The 12057-nt window shown below is 36.6% G+C and overlaps 1 protein-coding gene and 1 long non-coding RNA gene across 5 annotated transcripts in view; both read right to left on the reverse strand.

Moving 5' to 3' along the window:
- nlgn1 (neuroligin 1) overlaps positions 1-12057 on the reverse strand; it is a 329969-nt gene that overhangs the window by 259667 nt on the left and 58245 nt on the right. The window lies entirely within an intron of this gene.
- Positions 1344-4796, reverse strand: LOC135719437 (uncharacterized). Its single transcript, XR_012335002.1, has 5 exons — positions 4496-4796; positions 2910-2966; positions 2704-2765; positions 2361-2422; positions 1344-2200 (listed from the first exon to the last, which is right to left on the reverse strand). It is a non-coding gene; the product is annotated as an uncharacterized lncRNA (long non-coding RNA).

Raw genomic sequence — 12057 nt, forward strand, 5'->3', positions numbered from 1 at the left:
AAATTACATTAAAAAACAAAATGCTAAATAAATATTATAAAATATATAATGAAAGTAGTGGTCCCCTGGAGTTGTGTCACTGTTACCGTTTAACAAAAAATCTCTTATTTTTAAATAAAAATCACACTGATGCCATCACTTGACTTCCTTCATTCAATTGATCTATGAAGAGACGCCCATAAGTCCACTGTCTCTTTTCAGTTATCAGAAATCTTTTAATTTATCTCATGATTATGAAGCTTTTAGTTTAAGTCACTGGTATGACCTCCTTTATTGTTTGGGAATTGCAAAAAAACTAGAACACAAATGGATTAAACTACTTAATTTAGTGAGTATACAATGATTGACAACATGTGGTTTGATATTTGCAGCAGTCATTTTATAAAATGCAGTTTTCATAAAAATTGTCATTGGTGTTACTGTCACTGGTGTTACCTTCCTTAACAGATAACACCAGTAAAGATCAGTAACACCAGTGACTGGTGATTTGTTGTGTCACTGGTGTTACTGTGTTTTTTTTCTATCACATTAAACAAAAACTTTCACATGTGACATGATGATAATTTTAAATTCATTGAATTCTGCTACACTTAAGAATTAAGCTTTAAAGCTGAAAAAAATTAAAAATAATATTTCATAAACATCTTTAAAATTGCTAAAGAAGTAAGGTAACACCAGTGACAAAAAAACATTGTGTATGCAAATAATTAAGCTGTCATTTATGTGTACTCATAAAGTCAAAGAGTAATCTAATAATGTGGTCTAAGTTTAAATGTTAAAAGTGGAGGTTTCCGTAGAATGACCCATAAGTGCTTGATGTATCAGCAAAATTCGCACCGCTGCCGGAGAAAATCGGAGAATATTGTATTGAATCGTAATGAACTGTCGGATATACGCCCCTAAATAACATGAAGTTCATTACATTAACTACATTGTAAACATTGTCATTATATTTAAAGTGTTGCTGAAGTATACAAGTAGTTTTCAGACCCTCTGTTTGTCTCATGCTTTATTTATTTCAAAGTGCTCTTGATATTTTTGTCTCTGTGCTTTTGGCTTTCTATTTGCATTCTCTTTCCGTCTGTTTTGTGATTTCTTTTTGTCTGAAATGTTTTCCCTGCTGTGATTTGTCCTGTTAGAGACCGAGTGCTTTTAAACACAGAAAATGTGAATCTCACTTACATTTCACATTGGTTTAGTCTCTGCTAAAACACCTATAGTAAAAGACAAATATTATTTATGTACCCGAATAATATATTTATCCCTTTTTTGGGAAGGGGGGAGCACAGAGCAATTTGTCTTTCATTTTGATTAACTGATCCTTGTAGCTACACTGTTAACGATTTCCCTGTATTTTTACAGTACGGTACTGGCAGCACGGTTGCCAGTAAGTTACTGTATTTTGGGTTTACAGTACTGTACTGTAATACCATTTTACAGTACACAAACTAGTACTGTATAGTTACAAAGCAGTACTGTACTGTAATTTTACAATATTTTATTACAGTAGTCTATTTTTACAGTAATTTACTGTAATGTCTATATTGACCCATAAATACTATTTATTACTTATTACAGTTAATACAATAATATTATATAAAATAGCTAGAGATTTAGGTTTAAATCTATAGTTATTAATATGGTAAAAATGCTATCCTTGACATGACATAATGAATTAAAAGGCAATCCAAGCAATGTTTGTATCAAAATTTTATTTAAAAAAACATTTAATTGAAACAAAACATTTAAAACAAGATTTTAAACAATAATAAACATATAATCAAGTAACATAAAATAAAATCAACAAGTATAAACAAGTTTGGAGACCCCTGCTGTAACATATTTAACTCTGGCAAATAGAACACTGTTCCATAGTTTGAAGTTTTCAGTTTAAAGTCCATCATCGACTAAAAGGTAACATTTCACCGTGGTAAAAACAACACTGGCCCATAGTTTTAAATATTCTACTTGAATTTCATTGAACACTAAAAATAAATTAAAAATTAAACTGTGGCAGACAGACCACAGTGGCCTTTACTTTGAAGTCGTCCATTCGAACTCAATCAGGGACTGCATGAAGCTGTTCACATGGGGGTTAATGGCCACAGCTTTTCTCTGCACCAAGTTCCTTGTCTATTTGCTTGCTCCTTGTCTGGATGTGCACTTTTTCCCATCTTTGGAATTAATTCTATCCAGAAACCTGTTAGAAATATCATAAACATTAAGTCAACAAATATAAGATAGAAAAAGATTCTTAAAAAAACTAAACTCAGCCTTGAATTTACTCCTATTCTGAAACCTTTTGCTCTTATTCTACTGTTCCACACCTAATTACATAAAAATACAGAAGATTCACTTACCGCTGAACAAACTCTTTCCTCAATGGACAGCATCCACATGGATCATGTCATGATTGAATGTCCTGAACAGAAAGTACAATTGTTACTGATTTGGACACTTATTCTGAAAACAAAATCTTTTGTCAATAAAGTCCAGGGACACCTCTGCTAAATAAATACAATTATTAAATTAAATTTCTTATAACCAAAGTCTGAATATTTCTGTTTGTATATTTCTACATGGCAAACTAAGACAATTGTGTACATGTTGTGTATGGTCGTGTTACAGTGTTGTGTGTGGGAATAGTGAATGAGTGTATACATGGGTATTTAAAGAAACTGTAGTGGTAAAGTGCAAACTTACCGAACAATGTGCTTGGTGTGTGTCTGGTGTCACCCCTTGTGCCTCCACATCTGCCTTAACTCCTGAAAAGTGCAATGACACTCATGTAAACTACAAATAAAAAGTGATCAGCACATTCCTGTGTACTTTTACATGTGACGTGGTGAAAGCATTTAATATTGCAGTCGAAAAAATACATGACTTGTAACTGTACATCATGTACTTGCCTGGTGCCTTTAAAGATGATCCATCTTACCCAATCCAGCTTACAAGCAATGGTAAGACTGTAAAAAAGACAAATGTTACAAAATCTGTTAGCCATAGAAATAAGTAGACATTGTGAAGGAAATGGTAAAAGAAAATTTAGTAACACTTTACTATAAGAGTTTATTCCTTAACATTTGGTAATGCCTTAGCTAATATGAACTAACAATGAACAATATATTTTACAACATTAATAATATTTGATAATGTTCATTGTGCAGAGACAAAGTGATTGATTTAAAAATGTATTAAGTGTTTAAATCTAATATCATGCTATGCTAACAAATAAAACATTACTGTAAGTGTTAAGTCAGTTGTAAAACAAATATATATATATATATATATATATATATATATATATATATATTAGTTGTTATATTATATATTATATATAAATATCTAAATAAGTCTTTTTTAAATTATTATTATTCTATAACATCTTGTCTACAGAAAATCTCTGAAAATGTCTCGTTTACTGCAGAAAATAGCGATTTATAGTGACAAGGTAAAAAGACTGTCCCTTTAATGTTTTACCCGGACGGCTGCGGTGTAACACTTTTTCACGCAAAGTTTTTTAACAAGTTAGTAGCTAGCTGCTCACTTTAAAGATAAACATGATCGCCTAAATCTGAGCAATCCTGGTGATGCCAGTTTTCTACACGATGTTATTATGGATTATTTTACATCCAGAGATGAAGGATCAGATGACAGAGACGAGAAGACAAAGGTACGTAAATGCGGAGCCCATTCTCTTTTCGAGCATTGATTTGATGTGTTTTGGAAACTTATATACAGCGTGTAATGCATCTGAAGTGGTGGAAACAATATGCCATAAAAATGTATTGGACAACTTACTGGGCGTGTAAAACGCTTAAGAGAAGATATTCTCTGCTTTTGCGGATATACCGTAATATAATAACAACAACAACAATAAGCGCGGCAATCCCTTTCGTTCATCTGATATTAAGATGAGCCCAGGTCTGAATTATATTAGGTCGAAGTTAAAGCTGCGATGAGTTCGATGCATGTATCCAGTTAAATATGAGGTTTCTTGTTTTCACTTCTGTGGAGGAGTTCGGTACTACAGTATGCTGTGTACGGCGTGTCAAGTCCTGTCTGTTTACAACCACGAGTCAGCCTTGCCAAACAGTCAAACTTAATACTTTTCTCTGACGCTAACTGAACGGATGAAACGCAGAGATAAACGACCATTATGCTGGGACCGCAAGACCGCGCTGGCGGGTTGTCTTTGTCCATTTCGTTAAAAAATAGTTTCATTGTCACCACACTTTCAACACAATATAAACTCACCAAACCGTCATAATTTAGTTAAAACAACCCTATATTCATTTAAAAAGGTGTAAAGCGAGTTAAAGCAGCGGTAGACATCTGTGTGTAACGTTAGCTTACTTTCTGAGGGAGATTGAAACTTTGTTGGCGACCGTTTTTCTCTCTCATTGCACGTTTAAAACAATATTGTGACAAACTATTGACAACATTCTTAAACTAAAAATTAAGTTTTCATGAAACAGAAATATTTCAAACTTACCGAACTGCCAGAAATCAATCGTCCTCCTTCAGCTGCAGCCAAGAGTTGTGCTCTCCCTCTGTCTGTGTGATTTGACGTTGGCGCACTTTCACTGATTATTGCAAGTACACCTGGCACATTACAGCAATGGCTACAGCAAGGTTACATCAAGACCAAAATATACTGTAAAATTTTCCCGCTCAAACAAATTTACCCAGAATGCATTATGAACTGCAGTACTGTACTGTAATGTACACATACAGTATAGTACTGTGGATTTTTACAGTACAGTGCTGCTAAATCTACAGCGACATCTAACAGTGTAGGAATGTAAAATACCTGAAATCTAAAATGGCTTCAACTATATGTGTGATTTACTGTTGAAATCATTATTCATAATGTAAAGATCATTATAACCTTAATATCTCTGTGTAAGATCATGTCAAAGATTGAAATCAAACTTTAAGAATTTAGTCTGGATTTTCTCCTATCCACTGCCCACATTCACAAGAGATGACAAAAATCTAGCATTCAAGAGACGAAATTCATATTCTTTCCTATTCAGAGCTCTTAACGCGCAGGCATTAGAGGATAATGTAGCAAGGCTCTCAATGGCTGATTATTTCAGCAAACACCATCAAAAGTTGTGAACACAAGCCAGAACATTGAGTTACTGCGGATCAAAACAGCCGCCATTCCATCAGCGTTTGCCCACGCGAGCTCCCATTCACCTTAATGATCTCATCTCAGCCGTAATAAGGCTTTGAGAGAAATTTATAGGCCAAAGTTTATATGCTTATTTGGGTGGATATGCTTAGCTTGCAGGTCAAGAAAAGGAATGGAGAATAGGGAGTCTGAGGTCTGATTGAAAAGACTCAAGAGTTTATTAGGCCTGTGATCAAATGGCTGACTCCCCAGATTCATTAAAAACTACCCAACGTTTGCATGATGGAGTAATCCATCGTATCATTAGCCCAATCTGTAACGCCAGTCTCACGTCATTCAAGAGCGCTGCAACAAAGTGACAGCTGACATCAGGTCTTTTTAATAACCGTGTCTTAGCTAAATAAAAACAGCGGCGTTTAAAGAAAGCGGCGAGGATTAAAAACGAGTTCAACTAATGTCAATATTTTCTCATCCTCGTCTCATTTCAAACGCATACGCTGTTATTTTTTAGTTTGTGAAGAATAACAAAAGTTCAAACTGGAGTAAAGAAGCTAAATAAAAACACTGTGATAATGTTCATATGAGTCATTTAGTATGTGTTTTGAAACCTAAGGCAAGTTTAATTCGACATCTGTTGCTGACTTTCATTCGTTTTTGGATGAATTTTCCCTTTAAGACACTGATACTGTGTGTACTGTAAAGATGCATAATGATGTAACATGCCATGAGAATGCATCTTTCCTCCGGGATGTCTGAGGGCTGCATGTGAAAACATGACAACGCATCTCAGATAATCTGAAAGCAGATGCTTTCGTGAAACGCAAATGAGTCACAAAGTAATTTTGGGGGCATTGAATTTGCAATATTTATCTGATATCAGAGAGAAAGAGAGAGAGCATAGCCAAGTTTCACAGGGCCTTCCCACATACAGCCGATCCCTAAAGGCATGCATATGCAAATGTGCATGCAGACAGTCCAGATACACTCATTTAAGTGCGGCTCAATCACGGCACCGTCTCATTTCGCAGAAACGCTGAGGTGTGGGACCATCGGTAAGCCTTTGCATTATTCATTAGAAGAGTAAAGCTAGAGGCAGGTCCAACACAAACACATACCCTCGCCTTTTCACAAATACAAACACACACACACATAAGTAAACAATCACACACACCCATCCAGATGAACAGGAAGATTTTCAGATGCCATTCAGGTGGTTGTGAGCAATACATCTCTTTCCTGTTCTCGGTTCCCTCAAGGACGCCTCACAGAGATGGCACTACACTGTTTGAAATGATAAACCTGTTGGAAATTTGGCAACCGGTAGAAGTTTGACAGCAGCAGAAGGTCTGGTGCTTTTTGCAACTTAGACTGGCCAAGAACTGCCCGGTTCGACGGGAAAAGCAATTGATCACAGTTTGGTTGGTTTTGCGTGTTGTTTAGGGGTGAGGTTATAATATATTATACTGCAAAAACACACCACAGTGAAAAATATCACAAACAAGTTGTGGTAAATAGGATTAACACATTTAAAATATCTGCCTCTTTTGGCCAATTAGATTAGCACTTACTGGGATGAGAAAGACTTTTTCAGTTTTGCGAGCAATATCTGTCAGATGGTTAGCGAATGGACCGTGGGTGGTACATGGGCGCGCTGTCTGAGGCTGGGACCGGGTGTAAGTCAATGAGTCTCAACTGGTGGGTGGCTGGTTTTAATTTTCAATAGTGGAAAATACAGCTAAATGCACAAAATAACAATACATACCTAAATAAATAAACTGGCTTATCACAAATAAAGCGAAGACTGTACAAATTTTTGCACATTTGCCACATTACAATACAGCTACATACTGTATACAGTACAGTACAATGTCTACACTGTAAAAAATACTTTGCTGCCTTAACATTTTTTGTTAAATCAACTCAGATTTACAAGTCATGTCAACAAAGATGAGTTGTCACAACTTTTTATAAGTTATAACAACTCACCTGTAGTTATAATAACTGATCTCTTGTCAAGATAAATAACAGTAAGTTGAAATGACTTGTAAATCCGAGTTGATTCAACAAAGGCAGCAAAGTATTTTTTACAGTGTATTTACTGTTGGGCCAAAGTGTTTTTTTTCCAACATTGTAATATTAATGCATGCTAATGTTTGATCTTAATCAATGTTTAATTTAATGCATTAAATGGGACATTTCACAAGGCTTTTTAAGATGTAAAATAAATCTTTGGTGTCCCCAGAGTACATATGTGAAGTTTTAGCACATAATATCACATAGTTTATAATAACATGTTAAAATTGCCACTTTGTAGGTGTGAGCAAAAATGATGTGGGTGTGTCCTTTTAAATGCAAATGAGCTGATCTCTGCACTAAATAGAAGTGCCGTGGTTGGATAGTGCAGATTAAGGGGTCGTATTATCCCCTTCTGACATCACAAGGGGAGACAAATTTCAGTGACAATTTTTTCACATGCTTGCAGAGAATGGTTTACCAAAACTAAGTAACTGGGTTGATCTTTTTCACATTTTCGAGGTTAAAAGAAGCACTGGGGACCCAGTTATAGCACACCGAAAAAGTCAGATTTTCATGATCCCCTTTAACAATTTTAGGTTTCGACATTTAACTCTTTCCCCGCCATTGACGAGATATCTCGTCAATCAAGAGAAAACGCTTCCCCGCCAATGACGAGTTTTTCCGTCTTTCCGCAATACCGCTATTATCCACCAGGTGGCGACTTCCGCAACTTTTTAAACCCGGAAGTATTGCCCTATGGCAAGCGGCTGCATGTCCGTGTCTGTTTTAAAGATCGCTCTGAATGGGATCTCTATGAAAAGTCCGTCACAAAAATTGAATTATCTCTGCTTTTTGCTCAAAATGTGGTGTTTTTGCAGAAACCTACCCATATTCAAAAGCTGATTACAAAAAACCCACTGAAGGTAGGATGAAACGTTTTTTTTTTTTGTTTGAAAGCAGAGGGTCTGTTCTTTCATTTGGTATATTGTATGTTTATATATTTAAAGAAGAACATTTTCTGGAAGGCATTAAACTTTGGTGAAAATCATGAAAAACGCTGGCGCTGGCTGGCAATTTTTTTTTAAAACGCTGGCGGTGAAAGAGTTAATAATAGGGATAGTTCATCAAAAAATTTAATTTCTGTCATTATTTACTCACCCCCGTCTTGTCCTAAACCTGTATGAGTTTCTTTATTATGTTTAACTGAAAATATATATGGATAAAGGATGGCATCCACACAGTTGACGTTACCAATTGACTTCCACAGTAGGAAAAACAAATTCTATGAAAGTCAATGCTGTCAGTGTGCCTACAGTACGATAATAACTTTATGTTCAACAAAACAAAGTAACTGTTGACAAATGATGACAGTATTTTCATTTTTTGGTGAACAATCCCTTTAGGCACCATTGTGTAAAAGACATTTTGCAAAATATTCCTTTTATTTAGTCTAGTTGACCTGACCATTTTGTGATGTTTGAGTTCTCCGGGTAACCGCTGGGATATGTGAAACCATGAAAAGCTTTCTCTCTTTTTCTTTGGCCTTCTTTGATGCTGGTGCACTGGGAGGAAACGGCTCCTCCCACACTCGCTGTGCAAGGGCATCAGGATCAACATCAGAACGCTGCGTGTGTGGGATTAAAATTTTCACATGAAATAAACTGCAGATTAGATTTCTCTTAATGGATTCACAGTCGACGGACACTCTCTGTGATGTTCTCCGAGCTAACGGTCCTGGTAGCCCCTCCCCGAATGTAACAGGACTATCCAATTATAATGTCTGCTATCAAAGTCATAATTAGAGATTTATTGAGGAGGTAACTGAATTTTAAAGCCATACAAGGTGGTGCTGTAAACATAGACAAGATAACCAGGTGTCCTTTTTCTGCTTTATACGAGGGATGCTGAACACCAGATGCCGGTTTTGAAGTATCTACAGCAGGCTTGGAATGATTTTGCTAAACCTATAAAGTGCTTGACAGATTCAGTCTGATCGCACTCGGGATATTTCATTCCCATAAATGTCAGATTTAACTCACATGCTGTGGTTTAAAGAGAGATGAGTGATAAACATCCAAAAAATGTGAAAAAAGCAAAACGGGCAACCAGCCATAACCTTGACATGACCCGAATCCAATTCTTTGTTTTACAGTATTATTATTAAGAAGAAAACTATAAGATATTGACGGATAAGACCTTTCTAAATTTGGAAAACGCTTCATAGTATGTTGTATCTTTTGTCTGGAGCTAGTGAGAAGAGCAGACAGGTGTCCAAGTGTAAACACAAGCTTCAGCTGGCAGAAAAGAGGGAGGGAGGGGTGCACATGACTGCCTACCTCTCACACCTTTAGAGCGACAAGACACCCATCGATCCACACCGACCGCACACTCCACTGCTGATGGAGAGGTGGGAAGTGGAATTTTGACTGCTATAAAGATAGAGAGGGTTGGAGCCAATTGGATCTCAGAACTGTGTTGTTTTCTGAAACCAACGCACCGGTCCATTTAGACGGTTTAACTTTGTCTGGCACTTTCAAGCCTCAGAACGTTATGTGCTTGACATCCGTTGCCTTTAAAAGCTTTAAGAATACGTTTCCACCAAAAATAAAAAATAGAAACGTAATCCCGCGGGACGGTAAAAATGGCTTCCAGTTTATCAAAAATGGCTGCACATAAACAGATGGAGAAAGGTCAAATCCAACCGGGAAGCGGCTCTTCGACAACGCCATGGGAGAATACGACACGTACTTGTGCCGCACTCGAGCCATGATGAAAGCTGAATTTCCAACGGATCAAACCAACTGCACTCGAAAAGGGATCAGAGACATGGCAACTGCCTCATAATAAGCATTGTACCTAATAACAAGCATTTGTCACAAAAGAAGCATAAAAAGGAAACAGCGCCACAAGCAGAACATTGTAAATGGATCTTCTAAGGATCGTCTGTATGTGCAACACATTTATGGATGCAGAATCATATACGCAACTATGTAATTGTATATAATGTCATCCAAATACATTACATTGTTGTGCCACTGCAAACATCATAACCAGCAGACAGAAGCTATTCAAAATGATCGAACAAAATTAAATGGGACATCAAACAACCACAAATGATCTGATTGACAGCGCTACACAGGTTCACATCTATACAATCCAGAAACGATGCACTCTGTATATTCGTAACAGTGTGGAAAAGTGGATCAAAGGATCAATCCACTAGGGAATAATGAAAGGTGAACAGGCTGTTGCAGGCCTAATGTCTTCCTCATCAAATGCACGACAAATCCCGAACCTGACAGCGCAGATATGTGAAACACACAGCACTGCGTATTCTTCAAAGGGCAACCATTGTCGTTTCCCTCCAGCTTGCTGCGAACAGCGATGTCAGCTATGCCTAAATGATTACAGCAAAATAATAGTTTTCTCGCCGTGAAAAAACCTAAACAAAACAAACAAGAGACAGACACACAAAGGCGTGCGTCTGCACAATAAACAGAGTAAAGAGAGAGCGGGTGCAATGCTCCACTCGGGATGTATGCAGGAAGACAAATCACATTGCCTTAATCACATTTAATGGCCCACTATCAGTGAATTAATATTCCACGTGAAACAGTGCGGTTGAGCCAGAGTTCAACATTATTAGTATCTGGACACTACACTCTCAGAAAAAAGAGTGTAGTATGTAACTACTGTAAGTATAACAAAACACGCTAGTTATAACTCTACTGGTTGGCACATCTGAGATGTGAAGTTATTTTTTGTTTAAATGTTGCATTTGTCATGATTTTGTGCTGTATCCTGACACCTATAAACATGAAGAAGGATATGATTATGTGCTGAAGCATAACCTTTATTTGCAGGTGTATTCGTCAGCCAGGATTTTTCGTGACCATGAAAATTCAAACAGACCCAGACAACGTCTGCAGCATTTGACTAGTTGTGTGATCTTACTCAGTTTATTTAAAATGGCTGTGCAAAAACAAATGTTTATTTCTGAATATTACTCTTCAGTTCTGTTATGTTTCGTGTTTGGAAAGCATGATTTTTTTTCAGTTTACGTAAATAAAACATTAGTAACCAACACTGTGTAGAATTGAGAGTATACATCATTTAAGTAAGAAATAATTGACGACCGGCCGTCGAATTATTCGACAATAATGCACACCCGAGGTGGTATTGTGCATTATTGATACACATTCCTCTTATACCAGGGTTACCACAAACATTGCTCTGGTGCCTATTTTTAAGACATTTGACAAGTAAGGTGTGCGGTTATCAGAAATTAATGCATACCCATGGAACATTTCTCAACCAATCAGAATACAGCATTCAACAGACCCGTGGTATAATTTTAAATAATTCAAAAGACCGGAGTCAATTCTTCGGCTTATACCACGGTTACCACAAACATTGCTCTGATGGTTATTTTAAGACATTTGACAATTTAGGTGTGCGGTTTACAGTAAAATAATCAACACCTATGGAACATTTCTCAACCAATCAGAATAAAGCATTCAACAGCCCCGTGGTATACATTTTTCTAATATACAATGTGCCTGTAGGTCAATGGATAAAGTGCTGTGTTTGCGATGCAAAGATCATGGGTTTAAACCCAGGGAACACACATACTAATAAATATGATATGTATGAAAGTTGCTTTGGGTAAGTGTCTACCAAATGAGTAAATGTACAATAAATATAAATTTAAAAAATGTTAAAATTACAAGTGCCCTATTAAACTGATCAAATGACAAGAGTTAACAGCAAGAACCGTGTAACCAAACAGTTAAGTCACAGGGATGCACTGAAATTTCAGCAGCTGAATCACCGCATACACAGCAAAGTGCGATCGTGACAGCTGTGTGCAACTACTTAAGATGACACACAAGTTCTGTTTG

This window comes from Paramisgurnus dabryanus, chromosome 14 (genome assembly GCF_030506205.2).
Source record: "Paramisgurnus dabryanus chromosome 14, PD_genome_1.1, whole genome shotgun sequence".
Taxonomy (NCBI): Eukaryota; Metazoa; Chordata; class Actinopteri; order Cypriniformes; family Cobitidae; genus Paramisgurnus; species Paramisgurnus dabryanus.